Here is a 25,283-nt window from a genome sequence, read left to right as displayed (position 1 = left end):
CAACCCCCAGCAAGCCCCTCCCCTTCCCTCTCCCCACCCCCAGCAAGCTCCTCCCTTCCCCCCTCTCCCCAGCACCAGGCACCAAGCTCCTGCCTCCTCTCTCACTTTACAGGGACACCTGCATGGCTGGGACATCTTTGCAAACGGCAACACTGGAATAAGGACCCCCTCCCCCAGGCTTGAACAGGTCAACCAGACCAGCCTAAATAACAGCAACTCTGTGTTGTACAAGGTGGGCGGAGCCAGGAGAAACAGAGCCAGGAGCTGCACCAAAAATTCAGGACAAATACAGTGTGTGCTTTTGCTTTTTTTAAGAGAAGAGCTTAGAAATGATAATGACACCACCCCCATGACTTTAACACCCTCCTTCTTGTCACAAAGAGGAAAGGAAGAAAAGGCACAAACAGAAACAACAGTTTTTAAAGGATGGAAATAGTACATGCCACAAAGTGGGATACCAATGAAATTTCCCCAAAAATATTTTGTTGAAAGTGTCTAAGAATACTACAATGAATAGTGTGTTTTTTGCCACTTGCCCTTTGGCTGACAAGAAAAGGAAAAAAAATGACAAATTTTAATAGCTCGTAACTTATCCTCAAATCTTAGTAGAAAAAATTTTTTTTATTTTTATTTTTTTGCGGTACACAGGCCTCTCACTGTCGTGGCCTCTCCCGTTGCGGAGCACAGGCTCCGGACACGCAGGCTCAGCGGCCATGGCTCACGGGCCCAGCTGCTCCGTGGCACGTGGGATCTTCCCGGAGCAGGGCTCGAACCCGTGTCCCCTGCATCGGCAGGCGGACTCTCAACCACTGCACCACCAGGGAAGCCCAGAAAATTTTTTGAATTTAGCATTAGGCTGCATAGGGCCAGCTAGCTTACTCTGAATGTCCACAGAAATATGTCCCACTAAACCCACAGGAGTTCACCCTGATGAAGCTAAATCTTCATCCACGTTTACCAAATCCTGCTAATGGTGTCACTCTCCACCCAGAATCCCAAATGGAAAGCCTAAGAACTGCCGGCAACCCTGTCCCCATCTAAGCAGGACGCCAATCCTACCTGCCAGTTCTTCCCTCAAATGCCCACGAGTCCCTTCCTGCTGCCTCGTCTGCCAGACCAGGCCCTCCGCCCTCGCTGGGCACTGCTAAGCTTCCAACGGGCCTCCTTCGGCCGGGCAATGCCCCCGAAAAATACTTATTAAAAGTAAAGGAGGGACTTCCCTGGTGGCGCAGTGGTTAAGAACCCGCCTGCCAATGCAGGGGACATGGGTTCAGTCTCTGGTTCGGGAAGATTCCACATCCCGCAGAGCAACTAGGCCCATGCGCCACAACTACTGAGCCTGCTCTCTAGAGCCAGTAAGCCACAACTACTGAGCCCACGTGCTGCAGCTACTGAAGCCTGCACGCCTAGAGCCCGTGCTCCGCAACAACAGAAGCCACCACAGAGAGAAGCCCATGCACCGCAATGAAGAGTAGCCCCCACTCGGCACAACTAGAGAAAGCCTGCACACAGCAACGAAGACCCAACGCAGCCAAAAAGAAATTAATTAATTAATATTTTTTAAATGCTTTAAAAAAAAAAGTAAAGGAGAAAACCTCTAAAAGGACAAAAGGTTTTAGATAAAGACTCTGGAATCAGAACTTCTAACTTCATAGCCTGTACGAGGCACTCAGACAGTCTACCTCCTACCCTCCAAAAAGAAGCTATTGTGAGTTTATCCTAAAGATGGTCTGAGCAGGAAAAGGGGAGGCTGACAGCCCAGAGCCCAGTACTCAGCTCTGTTAGAACAGAAGGGAGGCCTGCCAGCTCCAGAAGTTCCTGGGGGACTCAGGAGTTGAAAGGTGCAGAGATACACAGGGCACATGAGAAGGAGCAAGTCAAAATGCCTAGAAACACACAAAAATGAACTGTGCTGGCTGCACCCAGAGGTGACCAGAGGGCATTCCAGGAGCTATTTCTGTACTTGAAGGAAAATGGGAGGCAGGCAATTCCTGAATCCCTGCTCAAAATAAATAGCTTTACTAGAGAAAAAAACAAAGCACAGGGTGCAACTGGAGTTTACCTTTACAAATTAAAATGTGAAGCTGGGGACTCAAATGTCTAGTTGATTATTTCCATCCTGCTGCTTTTTAAAAATGTAAAAGGAGAACTGATTTTTTTAAAATATGAAACCTATCCTCCAGAATTAGTTACACAAAAATAAAACCAGCAACTTGATTAGCAGCGTCCTTCTTGCGTACAACTGTAAGCGATTTCAAATGAGAGGTTCAAAGATGCCGACACAAACCCGCGTGAAACACCTCCAAACACACACTGGTCATCACCAGAAGTGGGCGAGCCACGTTCCTGGTTCTGATCTCAGTGCTGGCCCTCTGTCCTCGGGGGCCCTCACCCAGGTGTCGGTGCTGTCCACAGACACACGTGTTCAGAGGCAGGGAGCGGGTCGATGGCACTGCCAGGAGGCACAGGGTGTCCAGAGGTATGGTGGGAATGGGTCCAAAGCCAGCGCCCTGAGCACAAGGCCTGCAGAGGTCCCCAAGGCCCACCAGCGTGTCCTTCCCCACAGGGAACAAGGGACAATGAAGTCGTGCAGGGTTCGGTCACCTCTCTCAGCCTGAACGTAGTGCTTGGGGACAACAGAGGGAAAGGGCAGCAGAGAGGTGACCTTGGAGAACAAGAGCTGGCTTGTACCTCCTCTACCAGGCGGGACGTGTCGCCGGCCAGAGCTGGAGCGCACCCCCAAAACCTCCAGGAACCTCCTGGAACCTGCCCCTTTGGAGACCGCACGCTAGGCCCCAGAACAGAGGGCATGGGCACGGAAGGAGGGTGCCGTGAGGACCGTCTGCCAATGCATGGAGCACATGCTGCAGCGTCTAGAGCGTGGGCCAGGGCCGGCGGGACACGCTGCTTTACTCCTATTTGTAGAGGGAGACACCCAGGGTCACAGAGATGCCACGGGGCCATCAGAACACAGACCCAGGGCCCAGGGCCCCTTCTCCTGTGGCTCTCGTGGCTTTCGGAGCTGCTTCCAACAGCTACATGTGGAAATTTCCATTTTCTACTTCTAATCTCCCCAAAAGACTGCAGGTGCAGGGAAATAATCATCTATTACAGAATTTCATGAACAGCAAATCCAGTCACTCACACTCAGAGAGGAGGAAGGGAAACAGGCACTGAGTGCTTTTTCTTGATTTTGTTTATATTTGAGTGACAGGTGCCCGCAGCAGCCTGGCCCCAGGACAGCTCTTTCTCTGCGAGGTGTCCCAGGCTGCACAAGGCACCCTCCACAGCCGGGCTCCCGCCCTGCTGTCTGACCCAGGACAAACACACACACACCTTGGTTCCTCGCATCACAAGAGTGACGTCTGCTTTGGATCGACGGGCCCTGCAGTCCTGGGTGCCCTTGCTCTGTCATCAGAGCCCAGCTGCGTGGGTCAGATGGCACCACCCTCCTGACGCCCTGCAGGCAGGCGCCTGTCCCCCACCCCCACCCCCCGCCATCTCCGGCCTCAGTGAGCACGCTTGCTTGACTGCATCTGATCATCTCCTGTGTAACTAAGTTCCCTTTGCAAGGCGGCTCCAATAATTAACTAGGATCAACGCACTAAAAATATTCCAAAACATTACCGCGATCGTATCTCCCGTCCCCCCTAAGTCCTACAGATGACGGGGAAGCAGGGCAATGGCTAATTTGTCACGGGGGCCTCACCCAAGTGGTCTCTCTAGAAAGGACCACAAGATGCACTGGCCGAAGATGACGGTGCAGGAAGCGCTGGGGGTTTTTTTGCTTGTTTTTATTTTTATTTTTTTATTTTTTTTGGAAGCGCTGTTTTTGAAGGAACCTTCCCGAATGTACATATTTAAATGACTGCAGCTCTTCAAAAGTCACCTTGAGACACTATACACATATTCCAGTCATTGTGTTATTAATTAAAACTAAAACCCTGCTGCAACTGCCTTTGGGATCTGAGTCAGGTCCTGGAGAACAGTTGTGACTGCAGGCAGGGGCAACCTGCACAGCGTGCCGGCACCACGATCGATCGCAGGATTCAGCAAACATCAAGTGTCCTCCCAGAAAGCACGGAGCCCCGCCACTAATGAAGTCACAAAAACACCTGCACCCAGGATTTCACAAGGTGTTCTAGGAAACTTGAGCAATGCCTAGGCTCAGGCGCCCCTCCCCTCACAGATGATGTCGCCAACCAAGAATTCGTGACAGCTGGCCCCAGGGGCTCCCCCAACCTCGGGTTTGGCTCCAGGGGAGTCGGCCTGGAGTGAGAAGGATATGGCTCAAAAGTAGGTTCCCAGGGCACCCCAGACGTCCTAGTCTAAATAACAAAGCGCATTTGGACCCAGAGCGGCCCAGGCTTCCTCCCGCTGCCCTCCCCACGCCCTGCTCAGGATGGAGGACCCCTGCCCATTCGGTAACAGCCAGAAGGTCAAATGTACAGCAGGTGAGTGCAGTTAAGTACGCGTGGAGGCTGCCTTGTTAGCCACTACATGACGTGGAATGAAAAGTGACGATTTAGAGGAAACAGAAGGGCCTATTTTTAAATTATATGATTTATTTAAAATAAATGAATTGCAGATGAAGATTATAATTCCCTTCTGGGCTTTTTTGGGAAAGGGCTAGTGAATCCTACATAAATACAGCTTAAACGTAGGCTGCAAATCAGTCGTGATGGAGTGAGAGTGTCAACTACACGGCCACTCGGTCCTGTCACCTGGCTACACGCCACCGCCAGCTTCAGCGGCCTCTGTTTGTTTCCTCCCGTGTAAAATGAACACAGTGCCTGCCGGCCTGCCGGCCTGTTCAGTGCTGCCCGTCAGGGTCTGGTAAGGGCCCTGCACAGAGAAGTGCCAAAAGAAAGGAAGGAGGCTCCAAAACCACCTGGAGCAGCGCTATTCAGGGGATGAGCTTCTCCACGTTACAGTGGCTCCGTCCTGCCGGCTACCTTCAAGCCCAAAGACCCCACAACCAACGCCCCTGTTCAGGCCCAGATTATCTGGGATTTAAAAACATTAATTCCCATACAAAGAAACCTGCCACGTTTATATAAAATAGCACTTTCCTAGAGCAGCTGCGTATGGCTTGCTGACGGAAAAGTAGAGCCAGAACCCCCTGGTAGGAATTGGCACATGGGGGCCATTCCCCAAACTCTGGCCTCAGAGTAACCGTTTCCAGTGGGACAAGAACCACAGCCGTGAATGTACCCTTAGCAGCGTGAAATGGGTAAGGTGACTTTTCTTCTCGCTGTAATGAGTCAAAAACAGATCAGTGAGGACAGCCTATCAGGAAAGGGATCTTAACGGGAAAAGAAACAGTAATGCCCAGAAAAAGTGCAGAACTTACCAGGGCTTAATGGCTCTTCTGACCCCAGTGACAACTGGCAAAAATAAAAAAGACACGGAAGCAACCAAGATGTCCTTCGGTGGCTGAATGGATAAATAAACCGTGATACATCCAGACAATGGAATGTGACTCAGCACTAAAAAGAAACAAGCTATCAGGCCGTGAAAAGACATGAAGGAAACTTAAATGTATGTCACTAAGTGAAAGAAACCAGTCTGAAGAGGCTACACACTGTATGCTCCCAAGTATATAACATCCTGGAAAAGGCAAAACTACCGAGACCGTAAAAAGATCAGCAGTTGCCTGGGGTTACGGGGGCGGAGGGATGAAGAGGGGAAGCACCGAGGATTTTTAGGGCAGTGAAACTATTCTACGTGATACTGTAGTGATGGATACATGTCATTATACATTTGTTCAAGTCCACAGAATGCCAAGAGTGAGCCCTAATGTAAACAATGGACTTTAGTTAATAATAAGGCCTGGATACGGGCTCATCGACTGTAACAAATGAACCACACCTGTGTGGAGGTTGACGGTAAGAGGCGTTCTGTGAGAGTATGTAAATTCTTCGTACCTTCCCCTCGATTTTATTATTTTACTATTAATAAAAAAACAATCAAACAAAAATCAACAGCCAAGCATCAAAACACAGGCATACATGTCTACCATAGGTGGATAAATGGAATCCTCTATCAGGACCGGCCTCCCTGGGTGGTCCTGGATGAGCAGCAGGCCGAAATGGACCTGTGGTCCAGCAAGCTACATCGGGGCACCCAGCCCAGGGCCTGACCCATAGCAAATCAGGAAGCGTTTGTTGAATTGGGCAGTTTGAAAATTAACCTCCTCTTCCCTTAGGGCAAGGGGTGGGAGGAGGGAAGAGAAGTGTGAACATTCACTGAGAGGGCAGAGAGGCCGGGCCAGGGTTTGCAGCTCTGGCCGGCGTAGGACACGGCTCTGAGGTCCTATCCCCGGGCGGGTGGTGTGACTCTTTCAAGTCCCAGGGTCACCTGTAAGGCTGGGGCAAAGGACATGATGCCCTCCAAGGGAGGCTGTGACGATCAAAGATAGAAAAGCAAAGGCTCAGCACATTATTGATCATCCCTCAATACCGTAGCTGATTTCTGTTCCTTCTGAGCACAGGTCAGAAGCCACTCACGGGCTAGATATTTAGTTCTCTGACCTCACGTCACCCCAAAACCACCCTGCTGGATTACAATCAGCCATCGTGCTTCAAAGGAGACTCTCAGGCTGCCTGTGTGTGTGGAGGCCTGGGGTGATGAACACACAACCCTCACAAACGATCAAAGATAGAAAAGCAAAGGCTCAGCACATTATTGATCATCCCTCAATACCGTAGCTGATTTCTGTTCCTTCTGAGCACAGGTCAGAAGCCACTCACGGGCTAGATATTTAGTTCTCTGACCTCACGTCACCCCAAAACCACCCTGCTGGATTACAATCAGCCATCGTGCTTCAAAGGAGACTCTCAGGCTGCCTGTGTGTGTGGAGGCCTGGGGTGATGAACACACAGACCCTCACAAGGCTCTGTGCTCGACCGACCGGGAGTGTAATGAAAACATTCTCACTCTTTCCTTTTTACTAATTCAGGTCATTTGTTCCCAGGAAGCGATTTGTGTCCCAGGAAAGAAAGGTCATCACCAACATCCTGTGGGGAGGTAAAGGCAGACTCCCCCCAACCCCCATTCCTTCCCCAAATGCCTCCGAAGGCACCGAGCAGGCAGGGAGAAGGCGGCCCTGGAGCCGGGAAGGATGGGGCGCTTTGCCCAGGTGGGGGCTGGCTGCTGGGCTTCTGGGGAGCAAGGGCCTCGGGGCCTCGAGGCACAGTAGGATTTGGACATGAAGATGGGGCAGTGCTGGGCCCCCTCGGGGCTGGGGGTTCAGCGCTCGGGCAGGCTGGCTTCTCCACCTCCTCTGTGCAGGGAGGCCAGCGGCAAGGCTGTCGGACGTGCCCACGCACACTGGTCAGCGCGGGCCCCACACGGCTGACAGGAGGTGCTCCCGCCCGTGTCTCCGAGGAGGGCTGGGGTCTCAGAAGATGCCATGGATGTGCGGTGAGCAAAGCCGTGTGGGAGGGGGCAGGCAGGGGGCATGGATCCTCAGGGCATCCTTCACGGCAGAGAAAGGAGACGCGGGACAGGGAAGGACTCGACCCCCCCGCCAAGGGGGAGCCTTGCCCATACCTACGTGTGGGTGTCTCAGGGAAGCTGGCCACAGGGCTGGAGTTCCCAAGGGGGAACTCTGGAGGCATCAGACCAGCCGCACCAGGTGCACAGGCCCACGTCAGCTCCACGGCTGATCCGTGAAGAGCGAAAATACACGGGGCAGCAAAAACCTGAACTTGGAAGCCCAACACCCTTGAATGCTGGCACCTGGATGCCAGGTGACAGTGGGTAAGTCATTTCACCACCGGGGTCTCTGTTTGCTCATCCAGTGAAGGGAAGGGCTGGCCGACAAAGCCTGGGACAGCAGGCCCCAAAAGGGAAGCTGTTGCCCTTATTATTCGGAGAAGAAAGCTGTCTGTAGACAAAGGTTAATGACCAGACATGTAAGTTAATGGTTAAAACTCATGAATGAAGCCAGTGGGCCGCTGTTGACACCCAGGAGAGACGTCTAGGGTGGTCTACGAGGAAGTCGCAGGCTGTGGCCCTCGTCTTTCCCGTGGCACAGAGATGCCATCTGAAGCCAGCCTGTCTGATAAGGTCACTGAGGCTCCTGCATCAGCCACAGCCAGAACCTGGGGTCGCTGGGCCGAGGGGCCAGCATGGCAGAGGAGGTGACGACAGCAGATCCTGCAGGGGTCCCGAGGTAGGAGAGGCCCCAGGGGTCCTGGGGTCCCCCAGAGCCACACCTGCCTCACATGGTCTCTCTTCAGGGAGAGAATCAGTAGGCCCATGACAAAGAGTTCTGCTTCTGCGGGAGGTGGAAGCGGGCAGCGGGAGGTGGAAGCGGGCAGCAGAGCTACCGCATGGTGGCCACAGCGAGGACGGACAAAGAAGCCAGCCGAGCCCGGGAATCCTCTCCCGTCCGGAAACCAAGTGGCAGCACCTGCAGTCCTGGTCTGTTATCTCCAACGAGGCGCCCCGTCAAGGCAGGCTCAGAAAGAGGACAGCTGGCCCCGGGCTGTGTGCTGTGCAGGCCAGGGACGGGACACAGGGGGTCCGAGGACAGTCTCTGAGCTGGCGGCAGGCAGCTCAGGGCAGAGAGGGTTGTTCCACGCCATGTGTGCACTCCAGTTCTGCCGGCTCAGCCCCTATGCGGGGCCTCACATTTGCGGAAAGCTGCTGGAGGCACAGTGCCCTCGCCAGTGCACCAAAGCTCAAGAAACACCCCCTCTGCCGCACCCCCATCCCCCAAGTGTCTCCGCACCATCATCTGCCTTCCTGAAACAGCTTTCTTTCTCCTACTTCCTCTTTTCTCTTGCCAGGGAGTCAACCAGGGGCCAGGAAGAAAAAACCAAGTCACTCTGCCCAAACAGCTCATGTGGCACCCATGAACAAGCACAGCCTCCCAGGGAGCAAGATACTTAGAATTCCAAACTTTCCAGTAATTATATGTAAGTTATTCTGCTTCCTTAAAATTTAAATAATTACTACTACCACAATTAACAGCTAAAAGCAAGCTGTTTCAGGTGGATTGCAGAAGTTGTTATTCACCCATTTTATGCATGAAGAAACTGAGGCTCCGGGGAACCGGACTTGCTCCAGGAGACAAGGAGGATGAAAGCCCACGTCTCTGCCTCCGTGTACCCTGGGACCGCATGGCCTCACCTGGGGGGGCATACTACCCGACGGCCAGGAAGAAAGTGACCTCGGTCCTAGCTCAAGGCTCCGTTTCCCTGCCTGAGCCCCCAGTCCATAGCTCAGCCCCTTCTCTGCAGGATGGCTCTCTCCTTCCACATCTCCTGCTCTACCAAGAGGACATCCCGGGCCTGGCTGGGAGCCTCTGATGGTGGCCCTGGCAGCAGCAGGGCGACGACAATGCCAGCGGGGTTAAACGCACACGAACACGCTCCGGGGATCGTGCTGTGCCCTCTCCTTCGGTGTTCCCAGCACAGAGGGGACCCACAGCCCATACCATCCCCAAGTCAGTAAGTGGATGGATGGGCCAGACGTTAGGCCAAAGCCTGTACCTTTGACCAAAGCTTCACGCAAGCTTTCTCAGTCTCAAAGAAATCCGGGCACGCACGGTTAGGCACAGACGTGTGGTGATCAAGGACCCAGCCGTCTGGGGGAGCTGCGTCTCAGCTCCTGGGAGACTGAGCTGCCCTACCCCCAACCCCGTGCTTATCTCCAGGGGTGGCTGAGAATTTATGGCCCTCGTCTGCTCAGCAGCAATGGCATTATAGTTTTGGAATAAGAAGAGTCTTTGTTATTGCTAGTGGCATTCTCTCCTGCCATTCAAAGCTGCGTTATCCAAAAAAAAATGACTACGGATACATTTCCCCCTCTACCATGATCTAATAAGAATAAAGGCTTATCTGTCCCTAGCAAACTGCCAATTACTGTGGCTAGAAATGCCATAATCAGTGATAGTTAAGACTTTTGGAATATTCTTTGAACCAAAGAATTCAATCCCCTAAGTAGCTGGCACTGGGCCCCCTTTGAGAAACAGTGCCAAGGGCAGCAGGGTTCAGTCTGCAGCTGCGGGAGTGGCCGGGCCAGGCAGAGTGTCACGGGAGGAGGCCCATGCACACGACGCACACTCACACGTGCAGCATGACACGGGACAAGCAGGGCTCTGGCAGTGGCTCTCCTCACTGTCCGCCCCACCGGGGTGACGAGGCACGAGCTCCGCAGGACAAGGCTTGCTGCAACTGGGACCCTCGGGGGCTGGGGGCACATCCAAACCCTCAGCAAGCAGACGGGGGGAACCCTCTGGGAAATCCGAAATATTCCCCAAGGTGGCATCTTCCCCAGCTCCACTGCATGCAGGAATCTCTGCTCTGACACAGTCACTTAGGTTTAAAGTACACAGCCACACTGGAAAGACGAGCACATTTGTGGGCAAAGCAGACCTAGAATAACCAAGGTCAGAAATCAGTCCTGCCCAGGGGTCAGTGTGAGTAAGAATGCCTGGCCTTGGACAGAACGGGGAAGCCTTCTCCACAGTGAGACCGCAAGTGACAGCAGAAATGTCCCAAAGCTCCACCGTGGGGCCTGATCCTGAGACGACTAAAACACACATCATGTGACACCTCGGAAGAGACGGGGGCAAGGGGGCTGCCAACTTGGGGGCTGGATAACAGTGCAGCACAGAGCTCCATCCTATAGCCTCGCCACTTCTGCACGTGTCCCAAATGCTCCAGGATGAGAAGTTTAATAAGCAAAGTCATTTAATCTCTTTCTTGAAAAAAAAAGCAGGGCTAGACCCACCTGTAATTTCTCTAGCTTTGTGCGTGTGCATCTGTGTGTGCGTGTGCCCGTGTGGGTAAACTGCGTGCATGTGTGTGACATGTGTGTGTGCACATATGTGGGCACGTGTGAGTGTGAACTGTGAGTGCCCGTATGAACGTGAAGCGTGTGCATGTGTGTGACTTCACGTGCATGCCCGTGTGGATCGTGGGGGCAGTGGAGGAAAGCAGGATCCTGGTCCTTACAGGGAGAGCGCACGCACGTGAAGCCAGCCCACAGTTCCACGAAGCCCGCGTCCAGCACACGTTCCTTCCACTCGGAGCCCAAGGGCCAGTCGAAAATTCTCAGGAGAGGCTGAGCCGTGAGGTCCAGAGCAGCAACAAAATCCCAAGACGCTCTAAAACCCCATCTCCCTGGACCTCCACCCACCAGGGGCAGCCTACAGGGCACCTGAGGGGGTCCCACAAAGGTGGGACCGGCCAGTCAGCAAGGAGCGACGCATGAGCCCTGGCTCCACTGAAGGTAACATCGTACCTGGAAAGCGTGAGAGGTGCAGACACCTGGACCTGCGTAGAAAACCAGGGCCCCATCTAGGGGTGCCTGCAGCTTCCATATGCCATTTCCAGGCCTCCTCGTTCCCCACTAATCAAAGCCTTACACCCAACCCAGCACACCCAGGCCTCAAGCACTTTGTAGGACCACCCAGCAACTGAACCCTACCAGGGAATGCAGGACCCCATGATTCAGGGTCCCCAGACATCCCTGACAGCCTGAAAACCCCAGCCCATCTATGAACTACCCTCAAAAAAGAAGCCAGAAAAATTCTCAAGGCCAGGCATGTGCCCTCGCCCCTATCCCCACCCCCTCTCTGCCATTAAAAAAAGCAGCACGTCGATGTGATTGGAAAGAAGGGATCATTTGTTGTGGAGAAAGGGCTGTGAGATGGCCAGGACAAAATTACCGAATTCTTATCTGAAACCGAATTCTTAAGAGCTATTTTCCTATAATTAAAAACATGGATTTCATAGCTCCTCAGTTTATTCTTCAGATGAAAACTATACACCCTATCGAAAAGCATCTAGCAGCCGTTTCTTAAGCGTTCCGTTTCTGTGGCCACGGTCCAAAGCAGTCCCCTCCCATGCACATCATTCAACGCGGGCCAATTCGGCTCCAGAAGCCCCATGGGAGAGCAATGCAACGCTTACCTTGGCTTCACATTTCTTGTGGCAGGAATACTTGCAGGCTGCAAGAGAAGGAAAAAGAATGTGTGTGTGTGTGTGTTGAGCAGTCTCTCAATACTTTCTACATCTCCAAATTCTCAATCCTTGGAGAACGTCCGGACTGAGGGAGGTTTTTCACTTAGACACCTTAGACACAACGCCAAGTTCAACAGAGTGTGGGATGGATGGACATGGCGTCCAAGAACCCAGCCACCCTCTGCAGTGTCAGCGACGGCCCAGATGGCGCAGGTGGGGACGCTGGGGAGCAGTTACAAATACACTGGCTCTTCCAGGGGTTCAGGCAGCCAAATCAGGGCCTTGCAGGAGAAAGGCGGTGAACCTGAGCAGTAGAAAGCATCCGTGTTTGGCTGGAAATTACAGCTTCCCCCTGAAGAAAGGAAAGAAACTTGAAAGTGCCCCAGAAGACTCAGGACTGGCGCCTTTAAATTAGTCAGAAATTGGACATTTGAGTTCCACGCTCCTTCCACTTCCGGACAACTTAAGAACTGACTGTCAGAACAAATCCACGTCTAGATTCCTGCGGGGGATCCTTCAACCCAGGCCATTGTGTGGACTGAGAGAGGCATGTGTTGGTTCGGAGGCCCTAACAATGCAGATAGAGCCGGAACCAATGTGGATTTCACAGGCCCGCCGTCCAGAGGCTGCAGCTGTGCTGACAGGACATGAAAGGCTTCGCCCACACCACGGTGGCTCGGGGCATGGGGGCCTGCCGGCCGATGGTTCCAGGCAGAGGCAGGACAGCGAGACAGCACAGAATGAAACAACTGCACCAGATAAGCCCAGTGCAAGCTCCCACGTGGGCTCCAAGCGGGCATCCATCTGGTGAACCCGTGGGGCAGCTGTGAGATGGGGAACAGGGACCTGGGCTTAGGGGCACGGGACCTGGGGGCTTCCTGGCCCTGTCCAGCTGGGCTGCTCTAGGCAGGACCAGTGACGTCTCTGGGCCTCTTTCCTCTCCCAGGGTTATCGTGATGCCAAAATGGAATCGTTCACGGGACGCTGCTTTGAAACTGCAAAGCAGAATGTCAACGTATAGAAGTGTGTGGTCCTGGAAGAATAAGGCCTTGGAGGTCAGGAGACAGGCCCCAAATCCTGGTTAGCGCTTTGAGGCCCAAACTTTTCACCAACCCCCCCGTATCTTCCCCCTCTCTTGTGTATGAGCTGAGGACAGAAAGCCCGAACTCGTAGTCTACCTGGGCCCGAATGAGGGTACAACAAAGTAACAAAAACAGCCCGTGGCTGGGGGGTGGCCCCTGGAACTCCAGCAGGGAGGAGCCAGGGTTATTATCTTTGCAAGATCTGTTTTTTGAATTCTCTCTGTGCATCTGAGGTTTGTGAAATTATTCACAAAAACAAATATTTATTCTACATTTTCTAATGGGCCCCCCCCACCCCCCCGCAAAGGCGATGAGTGATTTTCTAATTGAGATAAGCTGCCCACAGGAATAAAAGAGGCTTTCACACCAGATTAAAATCTCAGACAGAGGACAGCCAGGGGCAAGAGGCCAGCCGGAAGGACTGAGATAGAGAGAAAGGCAGTTGAGGGGCCCTTTGGCCTTTGGGAAAGTGAAAATTAGCAGAAATGCAGGTGAAGACTTCCCCCTGCCCCAGAGGAAGCTCTGTCCACACACGCTGGATGGGGCAGGCCAGCCTACTCAGCAGGCAGGACAGGAGCACGACCTCCCGCGGCAGTCAGCCAGGAGATGGCCTCAGGGATCCTCCTGACACCTGTGACCCCGCGCAGTCCCCTCACAGTGACAGAGCTGGTCGTGCGCCGAGGCAGGATGGCACAGGTCGTGGCGAGTGACCTCCGCCCTGGTCTCCTGGGTCGCCCCTCTGAGGGGAGCCTGGCCCACGCTGTGAGGCGTTGAGGCAGCCCTGGGGAGGCGGCCCACCTGAAGGAACTGAGACCTCCCGCCAGCAGGCAGCTGCACCCTGCCAGCCAGCAGTGCGTGCAAGGGAGCCACCTGGGAAGTGGGTCCTCCAGCCTCAGGAGATCTTTCAGATGAGGCAGCCTCTTAAGGGATTCTGAGCCAGCACTGCCGGCCCACGTGACTCCCAAATTCCTGATCCACAGAAGCAATGAGAAGAGAACCTATTGTCACGGTAAGTCACTAACTTTGGGGGTAACTGCTTATGCAGCAGCAGATCGACAAACCAACTCAACCCAAAAAGGGCTGTGGTCGGTGGAAAGCAGGATGACAGCGGTATGACACATTCATGGTGGACGGCCCACTAGGCCACGAGAGAGCCTCAGGCCGTTATAGGGCAAATCATCACATTCACAAAGCTTAACTGATCATAGTGAATTGCATAAACCACCCGCGCGCTAAGGTGGGGGTCCTGAGAGGTGAACCCACCGTTCCTGGGATGTAATCAGGTGACCCCAAGGTATTATGAAATTTCCACCCAAATGCCAGCAGCGTGGATGGTCCCTCAGGTTTTCCTCGGAGTAGCAATTCACTCTCAGCTTGGGGGAGCTGTGGGCGACCCCAAGCAAAATGCTTCCCGCGTGTTCCTTGCCTTCAATCCTCGGGACCACCGTCAGAGAGAAACTGGGCAAGTGTCGGGACCCAGCAGGGCCTATGCAGGCTGGCATTCCAGCCCGTATCTGCCCCCACTTTTCACCCCGCCGCACACTGCCTTTCCAACATATTATAAACACTGACGGGAACAGCGTCCAGACCCGGTTTCCGATCCTGTTGCCCACAGTAGCAAGGGCAGCTCCTCAGCACAGATGCGACATCCAGCACTCCCAGCCTCCCCGGCTCCAGCACCTCGGACACACCCTCCTCAGACTGCGAGTGCCGCCACCTCCTCCAGGAAGCCCTCCCTCCCTCCACCCTGCCCCGCCAGGCAAGGCTAAGTGCCTGAGAGGGTTGCGGGAGCCCTGGCCACATTTCTCCCTCCAGCACCCATCCCATCGTGCATCATTTCAAAGTAGTTTCTGTGCATCCATATCTCCTGACCAGGCCAAGCTCATCCAGGGAAGGTGTCATCTGTGGTGTACCACCAGCTTCTTGGAACAGTGACATGACAGGAGGGACAGAGGCTAACAGACTGAGCGCCCACCATGGACAGTCTGATCACAGCTCTCATCCCACAGCCACCACCAAATGTCACCATATCCCACAGAGGCGCTACAGATCTTCTGCCTAATTCCTGATGGGAGCCTGGAGCTCATGGATGAGACCTGGGGTGTCACTCCCTGGACAACGGCGTATGACCTTTCTCTGTTCCGGGTCCGCTTTCAGAAGCCAGTGCCCGGCAGGACCACGCAGGGCGGGAGCTCCTTCACCCGACCGCCCCTCTGTGCAGCACAGCCCCCAGGGTAAAGGAAGGCCCCGGAAGGAACCAGAACTTCCCAACAGAATGCACCCCCCCAACTGCAGAGGCCAAGCTGTACATGAAAAGACAAAATGTACACGTTTGCTTTGACCGTCAGCTTCTCAACTACCCCTTTTCTCAGGAGCCAACAACTGGCAGCTCATACATTGTTGGGTTTTTTTCAGCTTTACTGAGGTATAATTGACAAACAAAGTGGCATGTATTTAAAGTGTACAATATGATGATTTGATATATATACACACTGTGAAACATTTACCACAGTCAAGTCAATTAACACATCCATTACCTCACATAGCTACCATTTTGTGTGTGTAGTGAGAACACTTAATATCTACACTCTCAGCAACTTGCAAGTACACAAAACAGTAGTGTTAAGTACGGGCACCACGCTGTACATTACATCCCCAGAACGAATTCATCTTATGACTGAAAGTTTGTACCCTTCGACCAACATCTCTCCATTTCTCCAGCCCCCAGTCCCTGGCAACCACTCTCCTACTCTCTGTTTCTATGAGTTTTCTTTTTTTTCAGATTCCACATATAAACGATACCATACAGCATTTATCTTTCTCTGTTTGATTTACCTCACTTAGCATAATGCCCTCAAAGCCCATCCATGGTGGCAAATGGCAGGATTACCTTCTTCTTTACACCTGAATATTTCATTATACACACACACATCACACACACGTACACACACACATACACACACGAACACACATCACACACATACACACACACACACACATACACACACGAACACACATCACACACACACACATCACACACATACACATACACACATACACACACATCACACACACATACACACACATCACACACACATACACACACATCACACACATACACACACATATCACACACATCACACACACCACACACACATACACATCACACACACATACACACACATACACACATACACATCACACACATACACACACATACACACACATCACACACATACACACACATACACACATCACACATACACACACATACACACACATCACACACATACACACATCACACACATCACACATCCACACACATCACACACACATACACACATACACACATCACACACACATACACACACATCACACACACATACACACACATGCACACACATCACACACATACACACATATACACACATACACACATCACACACATACACACATACGCACACATACACACACCACACACACATACACACACACACATACACACATACATACACACACACATACACCCACCACATTTTCATTATCCAGTCATGCACTGATGGACACTTAGGTTGTTTCCATGTCTTGGCTATTGTAAATAACGCTGCAATCAACATGGGAGTGTAGACATCTCTTCAAGATACTGATTTTGTTTCCTTTGGATATATACCCAGGAGTGGAATTGCTGGATCATATGGTAATTCTATTTTTCAATTTTTGAGGAATCTCCATACTGTTTTCCACAGTGGCTCAACCAATTTATATTCCCACCACCAGTGTATGAGGGTTCCCTTTTCTCTCCATCCTCGCCAAAGCCTGTTTTTTCTTGTCTTTTTGATGACAGCCATTCTGACGGGCGTGAGGTGTTATCTCATTATGGTTTTGATTTGCATTTCCCTCAGAATTAGTGACGTAGAGCACCTTTGCATGTACCTATTGGCCACTTATATGTCTTCTTTGGAAACTAAACTTTAAGAAACTATCATTTGATTTTTGGTATAATATCAAAAAAGAACATGCTTTCTTTTCCAAATACGTATCTGTATAGAGCTGGATTTTCTTCAAATACTTGAACGCAAACCATGTTTTGTCCATGTTTTTTGATGCATAATTTTATGTGTCAACTCCACTAAGCCATAAGATGCCCAGATATTTGCTTAAACATTATTCTGGGTGTGCCTGGGAGGGTGTTTCTGGATAAGAAAAATATTCGGAACTGCAGACTGAGTGAAGCTGACTGTCCCCCAATGTGGTGGGCTTCATCCAATCCACTGAGGGCCTGAACAGAATAAAAGGGGGAGTAAGAAAGAATTCTTTCTCCCTACCTGACTGTCTTCAAGCTGGCACATCGGTCTTCTCCTGTCTTGGGACTAGGACTCAGAAAGGAGCTACACATTGGCTCTCCTGGGTCACAGCTTGCCGACTACAGGTGGGACTTAGCCTCCATACTGTGTGGACCAATTCCTTACAGTAAATTTCTTCCTCCATATACATCCTGTTGGTTCTTTTTTGCTGAAGAACTTTAACTGATACCGTGGTGAAAAACACTGAATGCAGAAACAGCTAGGAAGATCCAGCCTCTTAAGTCACACAAAGCATGCGCCATATATATATATATATATATATATATATATATATATGTAAAACAATGCCATTCTTCTCATTGTACGTAATGAGGAGTAGAACAAAGGGATATCAAAGACTCGTTTCTGCCATGAAAAAAGAAGTTACTGAAGCAATAAAGAAGAAAATTTATATCCACACATAAAATATTGAGTACTTTTGAAAAATCGTAACTTCTAAAGAGCTAATATGTGACAATGCTTATAACAGGCAAGGTGAAAAGATATAAAACTATGTACAGTACAAACTCTGTAAAAACAGACATGTGCAATGGCCTGGTCCTCATGTGAGAACGCGGCATAGGGGAAAGACATCGTCATACTCAGTTACAAAAGGACGAGCTACACAATAAATCATGCTGGGAAAACCAGCTCGCTCATGAAAAATAACCTAAATAACATGAATTCCAGATGAATCAACCATGAAATTGTGAAACTGGATGAGAACTGGAAAAGCAGAAATGAATATTAGAATAAAGTACTGTAGAACATCGTTATGACCATAGAGGAGGGAAGGCATTCTTAAATAGGAACAAAAACAGAAATTAAATGAAATGACGGGTAGATCTGAATAAGCGGAACCTTAAAACTTTCACATGACAAATGCTCCACAGAAAAATTTAGGCAAGCAACTGCTCGCAATATTTGCAATACATAAGTTGGAATTGGTAAGGAAGTGACATTTCTGTAGGTCAAAATCCATCAAAAATCCGCAAAAGTCCTACCTAATTTAATGATAGAAAGATTAATATTATAATATAATGAATTCTTAGAAATCAAGAAGAAAAATTATCTAAGTTTTTAAATGAGCCAAGGATTTGAAAGGCTAGTTTACTAAATAAACATTACAGACATCTTTTCTGTATTTCTTTAGATGCTGAGCCTCAGTGATAACCAGATGAATGAAAAACGTAATAAAGCGAGACACCATTTTTCATCCATTGACTTGCAAAAATGAAAAGCAGAGAAGCAGTCAAGTGAAAGAGTGGGTTGAGCTCAAGGCCAAGGTCCAGGGTAGACTCCCTAAGGCTCCCTCAGCATTTCCCATCAGGAGCCTTTCTCCACCCTGGGAGGGGGTATGTTACCAGTGCATTTCTCATGAGTTTCCTGCAATTAATGACACACGAATCCTCACCTCCACAAGTCTGGGGTCTGCATTCCACACTCGGCTCCCTGGTCAAACAGGGGCTTCCAAAGTCATGGGTAGGAATCCGCTCCCATAGCAGCAGCTGCCCAAAGCGTCTGGCTCTGAAACGCCCCACATTGTTCCACGTTGTCTTGGAACTGCTATTCTCCCGACGTCTCCAGGAGCCTTGGGAATCCAGGCCACTGGCTTACAGGCCTGTCACACAATACTCTACACATATTTACCAAGAGAGAGACAAGCCCTGGGCGTCACCTCTGCTTCTCCTGCCTCTGCCCTCAAGCTCACCAGCTTATCCGCGTCCACAGTCACCAGCTATATGTGACGGGGGACCGGACGCCCACAGCAGAGGGCACAGAGCCCAACGCCACATTCACTGCTTGGCCACACGCTCCTTTTCCTTGCCATGTTGGTCATAACTGCCACCATGTCCTGCGGTTCTAATTCAGCACCTGGCACAAAGCGAGCGCTGACTATCTACACTTACCGATCTGCCCATCCAGCCCTAAGCTTTGTCTATTTATCCCTTAGGATATTGAAGACAGTGATGGCCTGACAGACAGGCCTCCCCCTTCAGCCTCGGAGCTACCCCCTCACAGGTCACAGCTTTTTCACCTTTTTATTCTAGGAGGTGCTTAATATGTGTTCCGTTAACTGAAGGGGAAAAGTCATTATCAAATATTCCTTACAAAACCCCCTCTGTGCCATTTTCCCTCTGGCCTCTGTTTTGCTCCTTTTCTCAACCTTCATTTCCTTCAGGCTCCTCCCTACGGTTGAGAAGCATTTCTTTATTTTTTTCCATTCCAGTCTGTTCTCTCCTATTCCATTATTAGATCCAGGCTTGATCTGACACTGCATCCTCTCTGGATCCATCTCCCCCATGGGGCCAAATCTCGCAGAACTCACAATTCTCAACAACCAGGAAAAGGCTCACCCACTGAGGTCTAGAACGCCAAGATCCACCCGCCAGTGCCCTCAAGTGTGGGTTTGGAGCAAGACCGTCAGTGGAAACTGGGCCATTTAAGCCACCCGAGGGATCTTGGTGGAGCCGTGAGAAGAGGTCACCTGTTCAAAGCCCTGGCTGGTGGGAGGGCAGAGCATGAACCACTTCAGCGGGGTCTGAGCAGCAGAAGGCAAACCACACCAGACACTTAACCCATCACTCACCGGCCATCTGCGGCTTTCCCTGTAGCTACAGTTTGAGAAGTAGGGGTAAGGGAGCCTCGATGTGCAAACGACAGCTGCTTAAAAATTAAATTTTTTCGGGCTTCCCTGGTGGCGCAGTGGTTGGGAGTCCGCCTGCCGATGCAGGGGACGCGGGTTCGTGCCCCGATCCAGGAAGATCCCACATGCCGCGGAGCGGCTGGGCCCGTGAGCCATGGCCGCTGGGCCTGCGCGTCCGGAGCCTGTGCTCCGCAACGGGAGAGGCCACGGCAGTGAGAGGCCCTAGTACCGCAAAAAAAAAAAAAATTAAATTTTTTCTTCTAAGTTAACCACATAAAAAACTTGTGGCAAAATAGGTTAATAGGTGAAAAAATCAGTAAAAATATTAAGCCCTAGTCACAGAGGACACACCTTCTCCACCATCACCAATGTCACCATGACCAACAGGAATAACGACGTCGTCACGGTCATCATCACTAACACTACTGGACACTTCCTTGAGCCAGTCAATGTCCTTTGTGTTCCTCATGCATTTAATCTGTTACTCACAATGACTCTAAAAGAGAATTCAAGCACAGGGTGGCAGGGCAGGAACCCTGGCAGCCTGTCTCCAGGGTCCATGCTGCCCTCCACCATGCCCTGCTGCTCCTCCAGAAATGAACCAAAGGAAGGGTCTCTTCGCCGAGACCTCACACAGCTTGTGCGTGGTTACTGAGAGAAGACGCATGATGTCTACAGGCAGCAAACACACACGGCCTCGACGTGCAAATGTATATGACATACATCTAAACTACAGGGAGAGGAAACTGCTATACTGTCCGAGTGTTTTACGGTACCTGTATAGCTTACTGACAAAAGGAAGAAATCCTAGACATTAACTACTCGACACGCAAATTGTAAAGGTCACCAAATTGAGGGCCAGGGAAGGGGCCTGTCCAGGGCCACAGCAACTTCTGCAGGAGCCAATCACTGACCCTGCCAGGCCCCGTCTACACCCGCAGAGACTGCCGGGCTCCCAGTCCAGCAGCAGCCCCACTTCACACACGATGGCATCTGTGAGAGGCAGACGGTCACAACCACCCCGGGATGGAGTCTTGCATCTCCCGCACACAGCAGTTTAATTTAAGAAGGTAACGTCTAAAGGACTCCTGACACATAGAGTTCCTTCCTTCTCAAAAAGGAGTAGCTACTGTTTATTCACACAGTTATTACAGTTAGGTACATAAATACGATCATCCATTGAGTATTCTCATAGGTGTTTAAATTCCACCATATGAGGGAGTTCTAGAAAACCTTTTTCTGAAGAGAAACCGGCAGACATCTCACTAACAGTGATACAGGTGAGTCCCCAGCCCCTCAATGCACATGTGCCCAAGGGGTGACACTCACCACATTAGGAACGGCCTCCATGCAGGACCCAGAAATCAGGACTTGATGCCGGCACGGGCAACCGTCACTGGGCTTCCTTCCACACCGCCCACTACCTGCCCTGGAACCCACGTGGGGCCCCGGGCACACAGGCATCCCTGATGTCAGCGGGCCTCTCCACCAAGTCCTGGGCCTTGGCCCTCACGCAGACCTGCTCCCAGTTACTTCTCCAAGTAGCGCAGCTCTCCGGGGCCCACGTCCAGGCGGCTGAGTCCTTGGGCCAAGGACATGGCTTCCCCAAGCCACACAGGCCCCAGAGGTGGCCTCTGCAAGCCAGCGGTCCCGGCCACGTGCTTCAGGGCAGCAAATGCCACCACCCGGCCACGAGGGATGGACCCAGGGCCCCTCAGGGAGAGTCCGTACACATCCCCTCAGCTGGAGGGCTCGGACAGAAGAACGTGGCCTTGAGATAACACAAGGAGAGGCCAGGTGTGCACACAGGGAGCGTGGCACGTCTGCTGGGGCATACGCACCGGGAAGGGAAACGTGAGAGAGGAGCTGCCCCGGGACCCGCGCCCAACCCCTGATCTGTTTCCACTGCCTCCAAACTATGCAAAGCGTCCCAGCCAAGCGCTGGGGCGACACGCGGGTGTGGGCGCCTTGGGGTCACATTGTGTTTGCCCTGGCTTCCCTGCACAGGAGACAGTGGCAGAGTGTCCCTGAGGGGCAATGAGATGTGGAGATGAACCCCCCTGAGGGAGAGGGCACCTACGTGACCGTTGTCAGTGAATGATTTTCTTCAAGGAAAAGAAAACTAGGTGGGTCAAAAAAGTGATCTCCATGGGGCTAGATTGTGAGATAATACGTAACCACACAGTGATTCTTGGAGCAGAGAAGCATGGGCCACACGGGTCACGAGACGGCACTGCACAAGGCCGGACTGTCACTGCCCTGCCGCCCTCCCGTGTTGGGCACGCACAGCGTTCTCGGGGCCAAGATGGCCCCAGGCAGGGCAGCACCCAGTGGGATCCTGAGGTCTGGCTGCCCTCCCCCAACAGAATTCCAGGGGGTGCACAAGCAGGTGCACGCACAACCACGTGCCATCCACAACATTCCGACAGGCCCCTCGGTCCTCCCTGACATCTCACACACTACACACTAAAAATGCCATAAAACAGACCGTTAAGAACCAAAGGATAATCTGGGACCCCTCCTGGCCCCTATGGGCCTGGGAAGCTGCAGGACAGGGAGGGAGGCACAAGCCCGGACATGCACTCTCACTCCAAGCCCTAGACGGTGCTGGGGGCCGTGAGCATCCTCGGGACCAAGCAGGGAGCCAGGCCCTGACCTGAGAGGAGAGCCTGGCTGCTGGGCACTGCCATCTCCAAGCTGGTCAGATCTCACTGCTTCTATTTACTTTGAAAAGAATAACTGTTTTTTGTAGGTGGTTAGAGCAGAGGCACTGAGATTTTAAAAAGGACATTTGGGATAGCTCCTTAGTCAGCTCAGACCTCAGCTGTGCAGAGACGAGAAGGAAACTGGCTCTCCACAGAGACAATCTGTCACAACCAGGCCGTGTTAAACGTATGTGGGAAACAGCCCTTGTGCCTATGGAGCTTAACCACCTTCGCTTGTGCTCATGACCTGCACGTGTGGACAGCAGCCAGCCAAGGACCCTGGGTGTCACCCACGTGGGAATCACCCATGGCACATTCAGTTGGGGGCATTGAGGAAAAAGAATCATCACAGCAACTGCAAAGCTAAGTACCAGAACGTGGGCTAAGCACCTCACACCTGTCTCATTCGGACCTCGCACCAGCCGTCCAGAGGAGGATGGTTACAACCCATGTCATGGACTCACAGCAGGAGACTTTGCCCCTGACAGACTCAGAGCACCAGCTTGTGCTCCTAGCGCAGCCATGTCTCTGTCACACCCTCCTCTACGTTTCCATGTGTGTGCATATGCGCCTGTGAGCACGTGTCCGTGTGTGTGTTTGCACATGCACACATGCGTGTTCATGTACGTACACACCCATGCACGCCTGCTGATACGGGGAGAGGGCCCATGCTGAGGAGGCCTGGCACTGGATCCATGTCCCATGTGCATCTCCACAGGTGACCCCTAAGCCCCCGGGGCCCGGCTCACCCTTTCTACATGGAGAGGAGCCACCAGGCCCCGTGAGACAGGCTGCATCCAGGGACAAGGTGAGAGGGCCATGCACTCTGAGAAGCAGGTGTGTCAACTTTGAAATAGAGACCCCTGGGGGGGCCGGGGAGGGAGGGGGCTTCTGGCATCCCCACGAGGCCGCAGCGGGGAAAGGACAGGTGGGAGTTGGTGACGTGCTGATGGCACCAGGGCACCATCATCACTGACCGTGGAGGGGCCCTTCAAAGGAGGGGGCACAGCTGCCTCCTGCCCGCTCTTGGGTCCCAACGAAGTGTGACCATCGTGCATCTTTCCTCGAGGCTGCCCAACCCCAAAGCAGCCGTCAGGGACCGTGTGCCAGGGTGTCCACAGTGGGGAAAGGGAGCCTAGATAGAGGCAGCCCTGAAAATGTTATACGGAGGAAATCCTAAACCCACCGGTGATTAGAAGCCCCGGAACAGCCCAAAGCCTTCTGCCAGGTCCCCCAACCTGCCTCCGCTCTGTGACACAGAACCACAATTCTAGGGTTCAAGGGAAACAAGAGACGTCTGCCTCACATGTCCCTTAGACGGATTTACTAACGTGAAAGCACAAAAAATAGCAAGTTGCATTGATTACCTGGGGTTTAAGCACCAAATAGTGAAGCTGGTGGCTGTTTACCAACAGGAGCAATGCCTGACAACATGCTGAAAGGGCAGTAATGCGATGACCCTCACTCAAAAGAGCCGAAAGTTTTCATCCGTAAACTCTGGTAAGAGATCAGAAAGTAGAATAACCCGAGCTACCGACACTACAGGACAGACGGAAGATACATCGTGAGCCACTCATTGCTGCCCCCTCTCCCATATGACTAGCTTTGCTCTTGCTGGAAACATTTCTCATGAGCACATATCTGTGTAAATAAATATGGTCAGTCCCGGTCCAGTGAGGGTAGGGGGAAACTCAGGCTGAGATGGGGAATTCCGTGATTTAACTCTTGGAAACTCCTGAAAGAAGGTTTCATTTTGGTTTTCTGTTTGTCTGCTTGCTTCGGTTTAATCAACATGGGAACGATAAATGCGGACTCACCTCGGCATGAAATCCCTTGACCTTCGATAATCTGTTTGCAAACCCCACAGACTCTGGCTTTTTTAAAGGCCTTGTTCTTAAAACTGTGCAGACTCGAAGTTAATTCTTCCGGCTGAAAAAGTAGAGAGAGAAAGTGTCAGCTCTTCCATTCATAGTCCGTTTGCTCTTTCTTTTCCCTTTCAGGAGATAATAAATCCAGCCGAGTTGGTGAAGGGCTGAAACAGGAACTTGACCAGGCAAACAGAAAAGAACAAGACAGCACCCTGCCAAGGCTGGGATCCCAGGGGCCTGGGATGCCCCGTCAGCACGCCCGGTGCCAGGGCCCTGGTGGCGGCCCACATGCTACCAGTTCATAATCGCCTGGGTGAAGGGCTTATGTGATTGCGTATAAGCTTACAAACTGCAGGCTTACAGCCACTGCTTCTGTGACAAAGGAGTCCACAGGCATTCCCAGAATCTTAATGCTTCTTCCTCTGGAAGAAACGATCAGCAAACAGCACAATTATAGCAGAGGTCACTAACCAACTGGCCTTCCTGGCCACTTAGCCTCTCTGAACTGATGTACTGAGGAGAAGCTGTCACTAGACCAGGGTGACAAGATAGCAGTTCCTCCTTAAACTTGGTACAGAACTGAACCCATTACACACACCGGCACTGGGACGAGGTGAAACACTTAGGCACCAAATCCGTGTTTGTAGTGTCAAGGCT

The 25,283-nt window shown here is 51.8% G+C and overlaps 1 protein-coding gene across 1 annotated transcript in view; it reads right to left on the bottom strand.

The window, feature by feature from the left end:
- The window catches only part of TNS3 (tensin 3), a 187,763-nt gene extending 163,082 nt beyond the window's left edge, over positions 1-24,681 (bottom strand). The window contains exons 1-2 of the mRNA XM_007463691.1: positions 24,576-24,681; positions 11,931-11,968 (exon numbers count right to left, since the gene is read on the bottom strand). The gene's annotated coding sequence lies outside the window, so the exon portion shown is untranslated. The remainder of the gene's footprint in view (positions 1-11,930; positions 11,969-24,575) is intronic.
- Between the last annotated feature and the right edge of the window lie 602 nt (positions 24,682-25,283).

Source organism: Lipotes vexillifer, unplaced genomic scaffold (assembly GCF_000442215.2).
Source record: "Lipotes vexillifer unplaced genomic scaffold, Lipotes_vexillifer_v1.1 scaffold759, whole genome shotgun sequence".
Classification (NCBI taxonomy): domain Eukaryota; kingdom Metazoa; phylum Chordata; class Mammalia; order Artiodactyla; family Lipotidae; genus Lipotes; species Lipotes vexillifer.
The sequence above is the reverse complement of the archived record's forward strand: the minus strand, read 5'-3'. Positions and strand labels throughout refer to the sequence as shown.